This window comes from Phyllobates terribilis, unplaced genomic scaffold (assembly GCF_046119375.1).
Source record: "Phyllobates terribilis strain yellow unplaced genomic scaffold, ASM4611937v1 Scaffold_3__8_contigs__length_932513732, whole genome shotgun sequence".
NCBI classification, from domain to species: Eukaryota; Metazoa; Chordata; class Amphibia; order Anura; family Dendrobatidae; genus Phyllobates; species Phyllobates terribilis.
The window spans coordinates 215,447,140-215,467,439 of record NW_027362763.1 but is presented as its reverse complement, the minus strand read 5'-3'; the positions used below and the strand labels follow the sequence as shown (position 1 = coordinate 215,467,439).

Genomic DNA, 20,300 nt, shown 5'->3' with positions numbered 1-20,300 from the left:
TGAGTATAATGTTTTTGTGATTTACAATGAGCTCATCTGATATCCACTTTCCATGTGTCCTCAAAGGACACAGGATAAAATCGACTTTTCTTTGTGCATGGTGGCACACAAGTGCAGTAAGTATGTGAATATTTAACAACACCAAGTCTATACTGCCATTAGGCCAATGTATATAGATTCTAATTTCTTGAGATGTTGACATGTATTTTCATAGAATCTTTGTCTTTTTGTAACTTTGCGGAACTATGACATTTATAATTACCAACTGAAGTTAAAGAAGCACTCTTCCCATCAAAGAAGCACTCTTCCCATCAAAGAAGCACTCTTCCCATCAAAGAAGCACTCTTCCCATCAAAGAAGCACTCTTCCCATCAAAGAAGCACTCCTCCCATCAAAGAAGCACTCCTCCCATCAAAGAAGCACTCCTCCCATCAAAGTTTTTATCCTCTTAATATATTGCAGTCATCATATTATACAGCACTGTGTAATTACAATTGCTCATTTTGCCTTTCTACCCAGCTAATTCTTTTGTTTTCTCTGCTCTATGTAGAAACAGAAAGTCTCTTGTCCCTGCAGAAATCTTTCCTCTTTCCACTCCTGTCCCAGCTGTTCCACTCCTCCCCCCTGCCATAGACTTTTGCAGCAACTGATGAGTCATACAGTGAAAATTGACCTCCTGTTTCTACATAGAGCTTAGAAGGATTCAACTAGTCAGTTTAATAACTGTGATGTCATAGACCTAATAGAAAACAGATGAATTAACTGGGTAGAAAGGCAAAATGAGCAATTGTGAGTACACAGTGCTATATAATATGATGACTGCAATATATTGAGAGAATAAAAACTTTGATAGGAGGAGTGCTTCTTTAAGATTGCAACTTGTACTAAAGTTTACCAAAACAGCTGACACTAGCATCTCTGTGCAGGTGAAAGGTACAACGTTCATTAGGTTTTCAGAATTGGCAGGGTCAGAGGTCAAATCATCAAAAATAATGTTATTGCCATGTGACATCACATTACAAGATGCAAATATATCCTTACCCCTTAAATGTGCAGCATTTTTACAGTGGCCATTTACAGACTTCTCCTGTGTTTGTTTTTTTACGAAGACACTTCTAAAGGAAATTGAAGAGCTATGCACTGTAAATTCTGAGAACCCACGCAATTTCTAATATATACTCTCTCTGCCAGCCCATCAGTCTCCCAAGATGCCATCTAGGCAGGCGGGACCAATGCTTTCCTATTAGCATATGGCATGACCTAATAGTTTGCCTGTAAGTGTAACAGGTTTTATTAAAATATTTAAAGGGAACCTGTCATGTCCCCCAAATTCTATTCACCCACAGATATGAGGTTAATCTGCAAGTTAATAGCGTTCTAAATCTGCTCGGACTGAAAATATGGCTACTGGGAGGAAATGAACTTCATTCCCCCTGGCAGTTTCCAGCTTTCAGTCACTACTCAGTATACAGTGAGCGGCAACTCTAAGCACACCCCAGCACTTTGATTGACATCCGTGCATCCGGGTTGAGAAGACTGTTAGTGTGCTGGGGCATGCTTACATACGCCACTCATTATGTACTGAGTGTAACTGTAGTTGCTCTTGCCCCGCCTTTATGACTGAAAGCCAGAAGCTGCCAGGATTGATAAAATTCATTTTCTCCTCGTAGCCAGAAGAGACAGCTAGGCAACTTTAGAATACAATTAACCTGCATATTAACCCTATATCTGCAGGTTAATAGTGCTTTGTGATGTGACAGGTTCCCTTTAAAAGCTTTACAAAAGTGTGAAACACAGTTTCTGCTTCATGTCCCTTTGGGGGTTTAGAAACAAAGTTAAGTTTAATAAAGTTTTAAATAAATATACATATTATATTACTTTTAAATATTTCACTATAAAAAGAACATATTAGGTATCATAGGTAAAAATAAAGAATAAAGTAGAATAAAGTTTGCTATGTGTATAATGTGTTATATGTATGCCAAGATGGTGCCATACGTGACCCACAAAAAACAAGCCATACTTAGCTGCAATGACAGAAAAATGGCTCTTAAAATGTGTCATTGAAAAAACCTGGATACTTGTCCTTTTAGAGTCCCAAAAGCATGATAAGGGGCTAATGCACAAAGATATCCAATGCTAAAAATGTACATTTTCTACTGAAAATTCAATTCAATGCAACATTAATTTGAGTTGAATTTAATGAAATTCAAAGATTCCGTCAAACCCAAACAATCTGCGATTCAATGTGCGCAAATCAAAAAAAAATGCCTGTCGCCTCTTTACACACTGCAGAAGATTGGATCAGTCATAGAAACCTGACATGACTTCATAATGCCTTGCTCATAATTACTTGCAGCTATCACATCATATGGTATAGTACAACCATTGGGAAGGGACTACAATAGCCTCTATAAAAGCCGAGGCAGAGAATGCAGCAGCCATTTTAGGGTGATTTTAGGATAGTGAGAGGATGTCAGCGCTCATAGCTCAGAAACAAAGATAGGAAGGAAAACATTGACAAATACTCCAGTAAGCAATGTGTCGTACAATTGCAGCAGTGAAGAAAATAAATGTAGTGGCCTGGAAACAAACAGATTCCATTGATAGTGGGAGAGAAAGATAGGAGAGGTGCCAGTGTGATTGATCAGTGATATGTTACCTGGTATCTTGTCCTACTGCATTTGAATTAAAATTGCACATTGTCTTCTTCATTCATAATACATTAGAATGCAGAAGCAAGACAGAACAATATATTTTTTTTTTTTTTTTTTAAATCTGAAATCATTGTCAGGCAGTGTACTTGCTTATCAAAAGTGACTTGACTGATTTTCAACATTTCTTGTACAATCATTTTTGGGAAGTGGGAAATAATTATTTTTTAAAAATACAAGAGAACTTCCCTAAAAATCCAGACATTTTACTGCCACCATCTACCTAATAAAGTGTGTGTGACATAAACAATTTTGTTTTTTTTGCATATCTGTTTTGCTAATCAAAATTTACATCTGAAAATGCCACAACAGTATATCTCCCTGTTGCAGCTGCTGGCTTTTTGGTCATGTACCTAACTAGTTTTTCTTATTTTGTAATTTTTGGGAAAGGTGATCAATTTTGTTGAAAAAAAATATAGACATTTAATGGTGCATATCTTTTTTTGCCCACCTGTTTTACTAGTCCACTCGGTTAAGTGACCAAGCCACTGAGGGCCGAGATTGGCGGCAAGGATTGGGTGATTGTAATTCAAAGTCATCAGTCATATTTGATTGCATTGTTACAGTCACCTGACCAAAGCAGCCAGTTACAGGCATTCATTGCTTTGTGTCGCACTGTAGACCACCTTAGTATGCCTGTCAGCCTATGTTATAAACATGGTGTTAGAGTGGATGAGCCTACATTCTTTCATTATTTTTAACAATTCTTTCCTTCTGAATTGTATTTTTTAAAGTCAAGACAGCCCATTTAAAGATGTGACATATGGATGACTTATCCATAGGATACGGCATCAATAGCGGATAGGTGGGGATCCAACACCTGGCACCCCGACTAATCTGCTGTTCCAGCATCTCCCAGATGTAAACAGTGTACAGTGCTGGAACAGCACAGCACCTTACACGGTATAGTGGCCATTCCTGGGAACTGCTGTTCAGCTCCTATTTAAGGGAACGGGCTTCTCAATTACATTCATATTTTGGGACGTATTTCATGATTACCTTTTACTAGAGATTGTATCCATTTGGGAGGATATAAAGATTCCATGACTTTACACTTTCTTGTTTTTGCTTTTTATTTGTGTTTCACACTGTGTTTTAGCTCATTTTGCTTTGCTTTCAGCAACTGTAGGGTTACCTTGGTCCTTGTACATGACATTCCAGTTCTTTCGTAGCTGTTCTGTTGGTCAGACCCATAGGCATGTTGATTTTTTTCCAGTATACTTATGTCATCTGCAGCTAAAATTAGTCTGGTGCAATTGACAGGAAACATAGGAATCTGATATTCAGAGATGGATGGAATATCCCATGGGCTTTACTTCTTTGTCTTGCCTGTCTGGTCAAAACACAGAAGACTTGCTGCAGCGGACGAAACATGCAATTAGCATCAGGCATCCAGACCACAATTTGCCAGATTAGTAGACTGTGATCAGATTAGCCTATGCACCTCACAGTGTATCATGTAGCATTTGTAATGTTTTCCATTGCATAAGAGTATACAGGTTCCTAGCCATCAAAAATTAAATTATTATTCTATAAAAAGTTGCCTAATTTTGGCATTTGACAATAACATGTTTATAGTTCTTTTACCAGAATGTTATAATGTGAGTAGCATTGTTTGTGTATAGATGGATGCGGTAGGAGGAAAGACAATATTTCTACCTCATAAAATATTAGTTTACATCATCTATTGGTAAAATCATTGTTAAAAGATTGTCCTGGGTTACAAACAAAAGGTTGGTTTCATGCCAAAAAACAGTGCCACTGTTGTCCATAGTGTGATGCTGAGTCACTACTCACGGGCAATCCATGAGACAGGGTAGTCAGAAGGTCTGAGGTCACATACCAGGAGTGCTTGTAGAACAGAACGTAGTCAGGTAACAGTCGGGGGTCAAAACCAGGGAGTACAACAAACGGATAGTTAGAGGCCAAGTCCGGGGTCAGATACTTGAACTCAGAGAGCGTCAAAAGCAGAAGGAATAGTCCACACAAATAGTCTCAACAAATCCGAGGTCATTAACAAGATCAGAACTCAGACACAAAGCAAGCACACAAACCTAACTTAAGCTAAGTTACAACTGATAGGCTGCGTGCCCACAATGCGTTTTTCATGCGTTTCCGCTGCGGAATTTCCACAGCGGAAACGCATCAAAAACGCTTGGTAATCCGCACCCCATGGTCCCCAATGGCATTCCGCAATGTCAATGCACATGCTGCGGATTTTTCCGCAGCGTTTCTGCAGCGCTCATAAATCCGCAGCATGTTCATTAATTTTGCAGAAGCGCAGCGGAACTGCCGCCATTGACTTGCATTGAGACGCATATAATCCGTGTCTGTACATTTGTACACGCGGATTGTATGCGTTTCAATGTGCGGATGGTACCCAGTTCTGGAGGAGAGAAGACTCTCATCCAGACCTGGGTACCATTGTACCTGTGAAAAAAAGAATAAAATAAAAAATAAAGTTTATATTCACCTGTCCGGCGGCTTCTCTCTGCTTGCCGGCAGCGCTCATCTTCCAGGACCTGAGATGACGTCGCGGTCATGTGACCGCAGGCTGTCTCGCGAGAGCCCGCAACCAGGAAGGAACCAGGACGAGCGCGACAGCACACGCGGCGGGGCATCGGAGGTAAGTATAGCTTTATTTTTTTATTTTTACGGTCACACTATATAAATCCATGCCGTTTGCATGGATTTATATAGTGTGACCTAGTTGTCAAGCACTTTCCAAGTGATGTTATCGCCTGGAAAGTGCTTGTCAGTCCACATGCGGAAACGCATGTGAATCTGCATGTATTCTGCAGGAAAAACTCATGCACAATCTGCATGCGTTTTTTCTGGCAAGGGAGATGCAGAAACGCTGCAGAAATTTTCTGCTTCATTTCTGCATCGTGGGCACATAGCCTAAGTCTGCTGCTCACAGCAAGCCAGCTAAATACCTTGCAAATCATTTGAAGATGGGAGGCACCTGGCAAAACGCCCTCAAGCTAGACCAGTTTGTCAATCAAAATGCTGGCAGCCCAGCACGCCCTAGAATCAGATTGGATGACTGGACTGTCACTCACGGAACCCAACAGTCCAGCACACTCTAGATTCCATAAGGCAGCTGAGCTGTCACTCACAGCATCCCTAGGCCACAGTCAATGATGAAACCATGACATGTAGGCTTTGTGTGGTATTGCAATTTAGGTTGTGCACACAACACCTTTTTTTTTTTTTTTTTTTTTTAATTTGAGGCAGTCAAAACTAAATGCAAATCTGCAAAAGCTCTCTGCAGAAGGAGGGAGTTTTTCTTTTCCTGATGCTGCTTTGAAGAGTTTTTGAAGCGTTTTGGAAGATTCTTTTTTTTTTTACTGAACTGGGTTTTTGCCGTTCTTTAATTGGACAGTTCCTAGTTTAGAGCAGTTTTCATCATGAGCCATTTCAAAGATGTGACACGCACTTTCTTTTTTTTCCCACCAGGTGTTTTTCAACACCTGAAATGGAAAGAACTCTCATAAGACTGAACATATGAACAGCAAAATAGTTTTACAATGGAAATGAATAGGAAGAGTCTTTCAAGCATTTTTTAACTTAATTCGCTGGAGTTTTTTGGAGCGGTCCCACTCTAAAAAAAAAAACAAAACTAAAAAAACTATGTGTGCACATACAGGCGGTGGCGTTGTTTCTGGGGAAAAGGCAGAACCTGTGTTCTATATTACCCACTTTGCATATTCAAAGAAAATGTATGTATTCAATTGAAACCATATTGGTGACAGCTGTAGAAAAATGTGCTTACAAATGTCTTGCACATGGTCCTATAAAAGGATTGTATAGTTTTAACAATTCCATTTCAGTTTGTTGGTTATTCCGATAAAATGTAAGTGGTTTCTCTGTAAGAAGCCACCTTCAGTCAAATTCGTGCATGGGGAATGTGTAAGTGATTTTGCTTGCATATGAGAATTTTTATGACTCAGCCTCTGTGCGCCAGTACAATTGCTTTGACTTTGAGCTTTAGAGGGATATTCCAGTTACACAAAGTCATCATCTGTCCACAGAAAAGGTGATAGCTATTAGGTGTGATGACAAGACTTGTTTCATTTAGTCTCTACAAGAGAATAGTCCCCTACTGCTCCATTTGACCAGAAGAAGAAGAATGGAGACCGGCGGGGGAACCAGGCATCACTGGAAGAGGAGTGGAGGGGGATCATAAGGTAAGTATGATTTATTTCTTTTAATTTATCAGAATAGCAAAGGATATAGGAAACATTTTTCAGGAGTGGACACCTCCTTTAAAAAATGTTACTTTTTTGTCGTCAGTCTGTTACAAATATTCTTTTATACCTTGTTTTAATTCCATTGTATGGGAATACAAGCAGAGATTTTGAGTTGAATCAGAATGCAGAACAGGTGTATCTCCTCTTCCGTCTATTATATAATTAGTAACAAAAGTAGTTTTGCGGATAACCCTGCTATATAGCTCCAACTTTCTATTCTACTTTATGAGCCATCATTTTGCACACATGAACTTGCTCCAATCTACAGGCTGTATTGAAGTCTTTTCCTGAATTAATAGCAATGATGGATGTGCAACCTTTAATAGTGTGCAGTGAAAAATGACCTTGCCTGTAATTAATGCTGTGTTCTCATATCTCAAAATACACCGCACAGTAATTGTAGAGCATTTTTTTAGATACCTTTAAACCATTAGAATACAATAAAATTTATTTTATTAAAATTTTATTATTATAATTTTTATTATTTTATTAAAATTTACAATAAAAATTGTAAGAAATGTAAGAACATGATTTCTATTGATACCAATATCAGATGATTTATTTGCCTCCTTAATCCCTTAACGACCTTGGGTTTTTTCTGTTTTTGCGTTTTCATTTTTTTGCTCCCTTTCTTCCCAGAGCCAGAACTTTTTTATTTTTCGTTCAATATGGCCATGTGAGGGCTTATTTTTTGCGGGACGAGTTGTACTTCTGAACGACATCACTGGTTTTACCATATCGTGTGCTGGAAAACGGGAAAAAAATTCCAAGTGCGGTGAAATTGTAAAAAAAATGCAATTCCACATTTTTATTTTTTTTTTAGCACATTCACTGAATGCTAAAACTGACCTGCCATTATTATTCTCCAGGTCATTACGAGTTCGTAGATACCAAACATGTATAGGTTCTTTTTTATTTAAGTGAAAAAAAAATCTATTTTTCGGGATCTGGGTCTCGGTGAGGGCTTATTTTTTTGTGTCGAGCTGACGTTTTTATTGATACCATTTTTGGGTAGATACAATGTTTTGATCGCCCATGATTACATTTTATTTCAATGTTGCGGCAACCAAAAAAACGTAATTCTGTCGTTTAGAATTTTTTTCTTGTTACGCCGGTTACCGATTGGAATAATTCTTTTTTTATATTGATAGATCGGGGGATTCTGAACGCGGCGATACCAAATATGTGTATATTTGTTTTTTTTATTATTTTATTTTGAATGGCGCGAAAGGAGGTGATTTAAACTTTTATATTCTTTTATTTTTTTAATATTTTTTTTTTATTTTTTTTTACACTTACTGCCTGCTTGAATAGTCTCCATAAGAGACTAGAAGCAGCAGTTGTCTGATTGCTCCTACTGCATACAAGCGATGAGCAGATCGCCTGTATTCAGTAGAAATGCTCACTTGCTATGAGTGCCGAACACTGGGTGGCGCTCATAGCAATTGAGACATGACAACCACAGGGGTCTACTGCAGACTGTGGGTTGTCATGCCCACCCATCGGTGACCCGGGATCATGTGACAGGGTCATCGATGGGCGGGGCCAATGCCACACTTCCGGCACGGCGATGTTAAATGCCGCTGTCAAATTCACAGCGGCATTTAATTGGTTAACAGCCGCGGGTGGATCACGATTCCACATGCGGCTGTTGCGGGCACATGTCAGCTGTAAGAATCAGCTGACATGTGCCCGGTTCAGTGCGGGCTCAGCGCCGGAGCCCCTGATCAACCGGCCTTTCCAACCTGGTGCGTACTATTACTGACCAAGTCGGAAAGAGGTTAAAGTCTTGTGCAGATAGCCGTAATAATCAGACTAGTGCACTCCCCCATGTTATTTTATGGGGCTGTACGCAACATGTCTGAGTTTGATCCAAATTTCACTAATCCATGCAGGTCAATTAGTGCGTGGAAAACATAGGACTGCACTCGGATGACATCTGATTTCAGTGCACTGACACAATGGAGAAGACGGAGAAATTTTGTTCTCCAACTTCTCCACACAGTGTGTTTTAGTTTTCTCATCCATGACATCTGAATGCAGTCCAATATCCATGGACTGACACAATGGAGAAGATGGAGAATTTTTTATTTTTTATTTATTATGCAAATTAGGGATCCCAGTGCACCCTTAGCATGGCCAACCTTTTGTGCATAGTTTCGCCCCTTTTCTCTATTATAAGTGATGATGCTCAATTGCCTAGATTGAGCGCTGAAAACTCTTGGAATGACAGTTGCTGCAGACAGGAGTGAGGGAGGCATGTGCCCACTCGGCTCCTGGAGTGTGAGTGTGTACACGTATGGAAAAGATTTCAGCTCAGGTGGCGCTTGCTTTGGGCAAATGAGTAATGTCAATCAACCTAAGGGGAGTGGGGCAGAACAGTGTACTGTGAACTTGGTCATGCTAAGGGTGCACTAAACACCTTAATTTGCACAATAAATGATGATTGTTTTCTGGACAACCCTGTCTGAGAAGACTAGCCTATTGATATGACTATTTGATTAGTTTAAATTGAGTTTTGGGGGTGATAGACTCCCTTTAAATTAAACAAAATGAGTAGTAGTAGGTGACCAGGGAAGTGAATGTGACTAATGATATTATTATATTCTCCATATACTGCATTTTACCTAAAACCATATTGAAGTGCTGAACAATGCATTGATAGCTTGCATCCGCCTAAACATCCAGCAGCCCAATGAAACTTTTAGGTTACTGTTTTCAAGATTTCCATTGACCATAGATTACCACTTTCTATTTTTAATTGATAGTCAAGTGAGGTGTCTTGGTACAGTGTGAAAGGTTGTCTTCATGGATAACCACATAATGTTCTTAGTGTTGAGCCTGATATTGGATGGTGTCTCCTTTTTGTCAGCGCAGTATGCTCACTGTGGAAAATATTCTCAGTTTTTGGCAGCTAAAAATGTTTTGGATGGTTCTTGAGCCATGAATCTAGGCCTGTTTTTGAAGACATTATTTTGTTCCTTAAACGAACAGAAGCAGAAATCTAATCTAGGATCTTTATTGTAAATTGGAGGTATACAGTACTATGCAAAAGTTTTAGGCAGGTGTGGAAAAAAATGCTACAAAGTCAAAATGCTTTCAAAAGAATGAAGTATTGATAGTTTATTTTTAAAAATTAACAAAATCAAAGTGAATAAATAAAAGAGAAATCTTTATCAAATCAGTATATAGTGCCCACCCTTTACCTTTAAAACATCATCAATTTTAGGTACACTTGCACACAATTTTTAAAGGAACTCAGCAGGGAGTTTGTTTCAAACATCTTGGAGAACTAACCACAAATCTTCTGTGGATGTCGCTTGCACAAATCCTTCTGTCTCTTCATGCAATTCCAGACAGACGTGATGATGTTGAGACCAGGGCTCTATGGAGGTCATAGTTTCACTTCCAGGACTCCTTGTTTTTCTTTACTCTGAAAATAGTTCTTAATAACATAAGTATCTGTATGTATATCTCAGCATTCAGTAGACCATTAATCCTGACCAAATCCCCAACGTCATTTATTAAAATGCAGCCGCAAACTTGCAAGGAACCTCCACCATGCTGCACTGTTGCCTGCAGCCGCATGGCCTTGAACATATTATTCGAACACGCCCAAGATACTCGGATAACATCGATAACATGTTATCCCAGCTCGTTCGCTCAACACTACTCAAGAACTAAACTAAAAAGCATAAGCGACTGATATTAACATGGTAGCTCATGATCAGGGACTGAAGATTTAATTTCTTTCTAAATTAAAAGACTTGGACATAATTTGTGATTTCCATATATTTGAGGAAAAGGAAGACCTCCAATTCTTTTAAGGGTATGTGCACACAGTTACGTTTAAACTGTCAAAGCAACTTTGGGAAAATGACGACAATCATTTTTCTGAGGCGGCTTCAGTAGCGGTTTTGCTCATTCTTGCAGTGGCTCCACCAAGGGCAGCTTTCCCTCTATACTGTTAAACATAGAGTGCGGGCGACTTCTGTGCAGAAGCTGCTCGAAGAATGTCACTTCTTTTGTTCTCTGAAACGGTTAAATGAAGCGGCATAAGACGGGACATGTACACAGCAGTTATCGGCAGCAAATTGTCTGGTGTGAATAAGTGATGTGCTAACTGATAAGATGGTATTCTTTTTGCACAGAACGCTCTTGTCAGCGATTGTTCTGTGCACATAGAATTCCAGATGGCCTGTCGACACAGGCAACAAACCAAGGCCGATCAGCCGAATGGCAGTCAAGGGACTGTAAATGGGCCCCTGTTCTCCTGTCTATCCTCCTCAGTTTGTCTTTACCATAAAGATAGGGCACAACAGTCATTTAGTCAAAATAGTAGTTAAAGGGGTTGTCCGAGCATCAGGATTTGATGACGTATCTGCATAATAGCAGATTTTTAGGGTTCTGAAACCTGTCATGCTCCCACCGATCAGGTGTTTATTTTCTCCATCGGTGAAGGGATGTAAACACTTTGAAGCACTGCTCCATTCAAATTATAGCGGATGCTGCCTGCCGTTACAGCTATACTGTAGCAGCCAACAACAGCCGGCAGTAGCCACTACACTTTCATTGGAGCTGTGCTGGCTGAACGATGGTTCTGCTGAGAGCCATCTAATGTATATGGTGGCCTTTAGTCTTGGTCAAAGGCTGCTTTAGGCTATGTGCCCACGATGCAGAAATGCTCCGGATTTTTCCTGAGTGTTTCTGCATCTCCCTGGGAAAAAAAACGCATGCGGATTGTACATGCGGATTGTACATGCGTTTTTCTGTCAGGGACAAGTGTATGTCCTGCGATTTTCACATGCGATTTCGCATGCGGGTTGTCAAGCGCTTTTCCAAGCGATTTTAGCATCACTTGGAAAGTGCTTGTCAACTTGGTCACACTATATAAATCCATGCAACCGGCATGGATTTATATAGTGTGACCAAGTTAATAGTTAAAAAGAATGGTAAAAAATAAACATTATACTCACCTTCTGATGGTCCCCATCTCCTTCTCCGGTGCGTCCGGTGTGTTGGCCGGCTCGCGGTGGTCTAATGGGACCATCCATGACGTCATTTAGTCATGTGACAGGTCACGCGACCGCTGATGTTGGCAGTCGCGTGACCTGTCACATGACTAATTGACATCATGGAAGGTCCTTTTAGACCATCGCGAGCCGCCGGGGAGCCAGGACGCATCGCTAAGGAGACCGGGGGCCATCAGAAGGTGAGCATTGATGTTTATTTTTTATTTTAAATTCTTTTTTTTTTTTTACAGGTACTATGGTACCCGGGTCTGGAGGAGAGTCTCCTCTTCTCCAGACCCGGGTACCATCCATCCGCACAGTGAATCGCTTAATATCCGCATGTGCACATGTAGTCATGTGGATGTTATGTGGTTCAAACACCGCGATTACACAAAATTAATGGTAGTGCTGCGGATTTTTCCGCAATGATAATCCGCAGCGGAAATTTCCGCAGCATGTGCACAGCACATGTGGATTATCATTGGGGAACATTGCAGACTTTTTACCAAGCGTTTTTTAAGTGTTTCCACGGCGGAATTACCGCTGCGGAAACGCTTAAAAAACGCATCGTGGGCACACAGCCTTAAAGAACTTTTTTTTGCCTAAACATGTGTATATGTGTATGTAGTGTAGTGTGTATGTGTTAATATACTCTATCGCCTCCTTCTCCGGTGTCCAGCACCGTTCCTCTCTTCTCTTCATGACGTCACTGCTATTCCGACTCTATGGGTCACGCTGCCCTCTGTGTGATCCAGAAGTGGATTTTACAATGTAAACCTATGGATATGTTAGAACGGGGCTCCATAAGCTTTTATTGTAAAAGAGACTTCCGGCTCATCACAGATAATAGAGAGAGCTGCATAGTCTGAAGAGCGGTGACGTCACTGAGAAGAGGAGCGGGACGGCGCTGTAACCCAGAGAAGTCGGCAGTAGGTGAGTATATTAACACAGTGACGGTACACTACATACACATACTGTATACACAGACTTAAGGGAAAAAAAAGTTAATGGGAGGCCATCTTTACAATTCCAAACCCATGCTCCATATTATAGATGGCCTCAGCACATAACTTGTCGATATTAACGAGAGAAAAACTGTGAAAAAGAACAATACCTTCCTCTGTTTCTCATTAGGACACTTGACATAAACCCCTTTATCACATTATGTGCCTTGTAGATAGGAGTGTTGCGTCACTGGTAGTAAATCAGTGTGACAGAACCCAAACTTTGATGTCTGACATCGTAAACTATTGCAAATGTTACATAACATCTGGCAGCAACGCGAAACTCAATCAGATCCTTGTCAGAGTACACAATTGTCGCAAAGGAAGAAAAATAGAGAATATCGGAGGCAGGAGTACAGTACGTACAGTCTGTTTTCTCGCTTATGGCAAACACAATAACAATCCTTGGCAGTGTTGAAATGACATGACGTGTCTGAAGCAGCCGCCGCTTTATGGTGTACAGTAGTAAATGTTAGTAATGTTTCTGGTGCTTGTGTGTAATGCTTAGCTCAATGTTTTCAGAGTGACTCAATCCCTTCCAATTTACTGTAACCCGGTGAGTGTGCCAGTAATTTATCATACATCAGATCATATGCTTCTCAGGCTCTATTCACATGTCTTGTAGTTATTTCCGTTTTTGGATCCATTTTGGGAAATCAAAAAGAGAAATCATCCAGTAGAGGATCTTTTCAAGTGATTTGGGGATGGAAATGTCTTAAAATGTCTCCTATTTGACTGCAATCCAGCTGTTTTTTTTCTTTTTGTCCTGCAAAAAAATAGATAGCAACTGGATCCATTTGTTTTTTTTTACATTCAAGTCTATGGGAAATCATAATGGTGGTCATCTATTATTTCATCCCAGAACACTAGAGTTGCATCTGTTTTTTTTCTCCACTTGTAATAGATGCAGTTTTTTTATAATACTAGATCTGTTACAACTGATGACAGCTGGACATGTGAACTGAGCCTTACCTGATGTTCTGGTCACGATTTAGGTTATGGCTACAGATGTATCCACCATTACCTTTCCGCAGTACTCCAGTTTCTCACAATACAAATTCAGTACAAATTCAATGCAACAGGTATCGTAGCATGCCAGCAAAACCCTCAACAGGTTGTAATTTACATCACAACCAACATATGTCTACATATAGATACTCATAGCATAAAGATCTCCCAATGGAGTATCTCAAAATCACGCTCTTTTATAAAACTCTTGTGGCACTCATCACAAGACATGTAGAGCCAAGATGAGAGGTAAGGAAGGATACATCTGTAAGTCGGTGACAGATCACTACCGGCCTACATTGCAATTTTCTGTAATGGGAAGATGCCATGAAGATGCCATAAATTGCACTCACATTACTGGAATTAATTGTGAATTGCATCAGAAAGTTTCAGACCAGTGTTTTTTAGCAATAAAGTCAATGTAGTGTAGTAAAGTGACTTGCTTGGCTCTCACAGAGGCAGACACAGGAAACACGACTCGGGTTAACTATTAGGCTGTGTGCCCACGATGCGTTTTTGGTGCGTATTTTGGTGCATATTTGCAGCGAGTAAACGCTCCAGAAACGCATTTCATACCTTATCCCATGACTTCCTATGACATTCTGCAAGTTCTGTGCACATGATCCGTATTTTTTCTGTTCAGATTTTACTCGCAGAAAAAATACGGACATGACCAATTCTTGTGCGTTTCTGCATGCGTATTTGCCTATACAATGCATTGGAAAAATGCATGGCAAATACCCATGCATATACGCGTCAAATACGCGTCAAAAACGCATGTAAAAACCGCATGCGTTTTTCTGGCAAGGAGATGCAGAAATGCTCAGGAAAATTTCTGCTTCATTTCTGCATCGTGGGCACTAAGCCTTATACGGCACAAACCACATCAGGGTTCCACAAAATAAACAAGTCTTCTCCGGGATAACTGGCAAACAAAAAAAGATAAAGTATATCTCAGTTCATAGGTGAGCGGGTTTCGCCCGCTCTCAGTAACACAAACCGTATAGCAAAGTCCTTCTGTGGAGCTCTCTGGCATCCACTTACCATCTGGAGACTTGCTCCTCCAGACCAGAACAGAGAAAAAAAAAACAGTGACTGAGCATTTAACCTCCATCAGCCACATCCTGAGGTGGGGATATGGTGAGTAAGCGTCCATCCCATCTCACACCTACTCACAAAGAACCAGACCCTTGACATCTGATTAACCTCTTCAGCACCTAACAGCTGAAGAAACTTCTAGGTTCTGTTCACTAAGACCAGGAGCCGTAGTGAAACATATCTCCCCTCACACACATCACCAGTGACTCTGTCAAAGTAGTTACATCTGGCTATATCTACTATACTATATTTAATGCTCGTGTTTGTTGACTGGTTCTTAAAATGTTTGGTTGCTTTGTTCTGCCAATTCCCATTTTATATTGTCTTTTAGCGGGTTCTTATTGGGAACCAAGTACAACATCAAATGAGACCTTCTGTAAGATTGTAAGACACTTCTTAGGGTAGGTGCAGACAGACGTAGATTCTCTCACCCCAGAAAATCAGGCTGATTATGCAAATGACACTCTGATCAGAGTTTGATTCGAGTGTCAGCATAGTATTATTATTATTTCTTATTATAGCGCCATTTATTCCATGGTGCTTTACATGTGAAAAAGGGAGTATACATAGCAAAAACAATTACAAAAATCTTAAACAAAAACGCAACGGCAAACTGGTACAGGAGGAGAGAGGACCCTGCCCGCAAGGGCTCACAGTCTACAATGGATGGGTGAGGATACAGTAGGTGAGGGTAGAGCTGGTCGTGCAGCAGTGTGGTGGAGCGCTGGTTACTGCACATTGTAGGCTTGTCAGAAGAAGTGGGTCTTCAGGTTCCTTTTGAAGGGTTCCTTGGTAGGCGAGAGTCTGATGCTTTGGGGTAGAGAGTTACAGAGTAGGGGGGATGCACAGGAGAAATCTTGTATGCGATTGTGGGAAGAGGAGATAAGAGGGGAGTAGAGAAGGAGATCTTGTGAGGATCGTAGGTTGCATGTAGGTATGTATTGGGAGACTAGGTCACAGATGTATGGAGGAGACTGGTTGTGGATGGCTTTGTATGCCATGGTTAGGGTTTTGAACTAGAGTCTCTGGGCAATGGGGAGCCAGTGAAGCGTTTGACAGAGAGGAGAGGCCGGGGAATAGCGGGGGAACAGGTGAATTAGTCAGACAGCAGAGTTTAGGATAGATTGGAGGGGTGCAAGAGTGTTAGAGGGGAGGCCACAGAGCAGGAGGTTGCAATAGATGGAGGCGAGAGATGTTTTTGAGTTGGAGTCGGCAGGAAGTGGAAAGGGCTTGGATATGTGGTTTGAAGGAGAGGTTAGAGTCCAGGATTACCCCGAGGCAGCGAGCTTGTGGGACTGGGGAAAGTAGACAGCCATTGATTTTAATGGATAGGTCAGATGGGGGGGGCTGAGTGAGATGGGGAAAAGATGATGAATTCTGTTTTATCCATGTTAAGTTTTAGAAATCCAGCAGAGAATAAGGATGAGACAGCGACCAGACATTGTTTGATTCTAGTTAATAAGGAGGTGATATCAGGTCCAGAGAGGTAAATCTCTGTGTCGTCAGCATAGAGATGATACTGAAAGCCGTGGGACTCTATGAGCTATCCCAGGCCAAAGGTGTAGATGGAGAAGAGCAGGGGTCCTAGGACTGAACCTTGGAGGACACCGACAGATAGGGGGCGAGATGAGGAGGTGGTGTGTGAGTGAGAAACACTGAAGGTCCTGTCTGTTAAGTATGAGGAGATCCAAGATAGGGCCAAGTCTTTGATACCAAGAGATGAGAGAGTCTGTAGTAAGAGGGAGTGGTCCACTGTGTCAAAGGCAGATGACAGGTCCAGGAGGAGGAGGACAGAATAGTATCACTTGGATTTGGCGGTTAGTAGGTCGTTGGTGACTTTAGTCAGGGCAGTTTCAGTAGAATGGTGCAGTCGGAAGCCAGATTGTAAGCGATCATAGAGGGAGCAGAAGGAGAGGTGGGAGGACAGTTCAAAATGGACGTGTTGTTTGAGTAGTTTTGAGGCATAGGGGAGAAGTGATATGGAGTGATAGCTAGTCAGAAAGGATGGTTCAAGGGAGGGTTTTTTGAGAATGGGTGTGATCGAGGCATGTTTGAAGCATGAGGGGAAGACACCAGTTGTTAGTGACAGGTTGAAGAGGTGGGTTAGAGTTGGGATGAAGACTGTAGTAAGGTTAGGGATGAGGTGGGACGGGATAGGGTCTAGTTGACAGATGGTGAGGTGTGACTTGGAGAGTAAGGAGGAAAGTTGATCTTCTGTAATGGCGAAGAAGCTGGTTTTGGAGGAGGAGGATTGAGTAGATATGAGGAGGGGCTGTTGGGACTTTAGGCAAAAGCTTTGTCTGATGGTATCAATCTTCTGCTTGAAGAATTAGGCAAAGTCCTCGGCTGAGATGAGAGGAGAGGGAGGAGGCGCTGGAGGATGGAGAAGAGAATTGAAGGTGTTGAATAGCTGTTTAGGGTTGTGTGACAGGGAGGATATGAGAGATCATAAGTAGGTTTGTTTTGCTGTAGTTAGTGTGGACTTGAAAGTAGTGAGGGACTGTTTGAATGCGATGAAGTGCTCGTTGAAGTGGGACTTTTTCAATCTCCGCTCAGCAACCCTGGAGGTCTGTCTCAGTTTATTAGTCAGGCTGGTGTGCCAGGGTTGCCTGTTGATTGTGCGAGCTTTGGTATGTGTGAGGGGGGCGACCGAATTGAGAGCTGCAGTTGTTGTGGTGTTATATAAAGCAGCAGCATCTGCATCGTGTAAGGAACTTATGTCTGTAAGAGGGAATAGGGATTCAGAGAGTGAGTGTAGGTCAAGGTGTTTGAGATTTCTGCGAGGGTATTTAAGTTTGTGGAGTGGGGATTGTGCACCTGGGGAGTAGAGAGAAGAGAATGTGAGTAGGTTGTCGTCAGATAGAGGGAGAGGTGAGTTGGAGAGGTTAGATAGGGAACAGAGGCGGGTGAAGATGAGGTCCAGTGTGTGGCCATCTTTGTGGGTGGCTGCGGAAGACCTTTGAGCAAGGCTGAAGGAGGAAGTGAAGGATAGATGCTTAGATACAGATGAGTGGAAAGTGTCAATGGGGATGTTGAAGTCGTCCATGATGATAGTGGGGATGTCAGCGAAAAGGAAGTGAAGCAGCCAGGTGGTGAAGTGGTCGAAGAAAGTGGTGGCTGGCCCTGGGGGGCGGTAAATGACAGTCAGTTGGAGGTTGGAGTGGGAGTAGATGCGTAAACAGTGTGCCTCGAAAGAGGGGAAAGTAAAAAGAGGGCGGCAGTGGAATTGGGGAGAAGGAGCAGTTATCTGACAGGAGGACACCAACTCCTCTGCCATGCTTGCCGCTGGAGCGGGGTGTGTGGGAAAGATGGAATCCACCATAGGAAAGTGCAGCTGGAGAAGCTGTGTCAGAGGGGGTGAGCACTATGAAGAGAAGATGGAGAACAAAATGTCTCTTTTTTCCCCATTGTGTCAGTGCGCTGAGATCATACTGTGCCGTCAGATGATTTCCACGCACTCATTGACTTTCATGGCCAACTGCGATCCAAATATTAGAGCAAACTCAGATATGCAGCGAAAAAATTGGACATGTGCCCCGCGCCGTAGACTTACATTGATCTGAGTGCGATCTGATGTTTTGTCGGATTGCACTTGGACCGATAATACGGTCTTCTGCACAAGCCCTTAGAAGACTGGATTAAAACAAGCTGGCGATCATCCTAAGGATAAGCATCATGTTTGTTCATTAAGAGCAATTCTTTTTAAGCTTAAAAATCCTCATTATCAGCAGCACATGGTCCTTTGGAAACAGGCGATGTGCTGCCGATAACATGATATTCTGAACACACAGAGCGGTGTTATTAATGATCGTTCTATGTGCAGAGAATTCTGGTCAGCCAGTCTAAACAACCAATAAACAGCCATCGATCGACTTCCATGTAGCAAATTGGTGGTTATTTAACGCCGCAGTCAAAAGGACCATTAGAATGGGGATAGCTGTACGCTGTACATGGCTATCTTGGACATTAAATAGAGTGTAAGTGCGCATTCGTGACCACTGCTCCATTCTAATGCTTACGAGGTGGGGCTCCGGACCCCTGTTCTACTGTTTCTTTGGGCACCCGGCGGTAATACATGAATCACCTATCCTCTGGATGCAGTAGGTAATACAAATGTTAATGGTCTATCCCCTTTAATGTCTTAATTGTAATAATGTATATGATTTATGCAGGGTCCCCTCCACCTGCACTTGACGTGAAGGGGCTTGTAGGGATAAAGATATCGATCTTATGTATTTTTTTTCTATTTGTCGAATACATCTAGAAGCTATGGGTGTTAGTACTGCTATGAGCTTTCTGATTTATTTTTAGTATATATTCTCTGATTTTTAATAGATGATTTTTAAAGTGTGTCATTTGGGTAATATATAAATCCAATTGTGAAAATATCTGTGACCTTGCTGATGTGACACACAGGGGTCTTTTATTTATTACATAGGATATATTATAGCTACATTTTATTAAACTAAAACTCTCTCCATGGCCTGACGTGCAGAATATATATATATATATATATATATATATATATATATATATATATATATATATATATAAAAGCTGAAATCTGCCAAAGAGTCAAGGAGATGTGTCTCCTGATCTCCTATGGAGAACCGTTAGTTCAAGGAATGTGAATAATGTTCTTCCATCCAAAGGCGAGGCTTTGGCTAGACTGATGTGGAGGGGTGGAGGGAAGGAAAGCGGTGTGTGTCTGTATCCCATTATGAATCAGAGGAAGTTATTGTCTGTGTAGCACACTGTGAGCTCTGTACATTCTCAGGCACATTTTGTTTTTAGTTAGTCAGAGTCTGTGCAGGGTGTCTAAACCTGTCAGCTGCCCCCCGATGCCTCAGAAATATATAGAGTTATGTCTAAAGAAGAGACCTCTGAAGTTTTTACAATTTGTGTAGAATTTCAAGCTTAGCAGCTAGAAGGTATCAGAGAACGTGCCCTCGCCCTGAGGAACCTTTCCTTATTTTTGCCTGTTTTTACAGTACATATTTGGCACAAAGTTGAAGCAAAACATACTTCAAGTGCAGTCGTTAAGTCTTGTTCTGTCTACGTGGTACAGTATCTTGCCTCTGAAGTCTGAGAAGCATTTATAGTATGAAATGCTGTGCTGTGTAACAATCTCCGAGCTCTTCCAGTTCTCAGATTTTAGACTTGTTCTCTCCAGGCTTCCCGGATAAAGCATGGAATCAGTTTTATGCAACA

At 41.4% G+C, this 20,300-nt stretch overlaps 1 protein-coding gene across 2 annotated transcripts in view; it reads left to right on the top strand.

Moving 5' to 3' along the window:
* SPSB4 (splA/ryanodine receptor domain and SOCS box containing 4) overlaps nt 1-20,300 on the top strand; it is a 195,504-nt gene that overhangs the window by 62,316 nt on the left and 112,888 nt on the right. The window contains exon 1 of one of the 2 annotated variants that reach the window (XM_073674634.1): nt 19,854-20,020. The exons of the other annotated variant lie outside the window; for it this stretch is intronic. The gene's annotated coding sequence lies outside the window, so the exon portion shown is untranslated. Of the gene's footprint in view, nt 1-19,853; nt 20,021-20,300 lie in introns of those variants that run through there. 2 annotated transcript variants of the gene reach the window in all.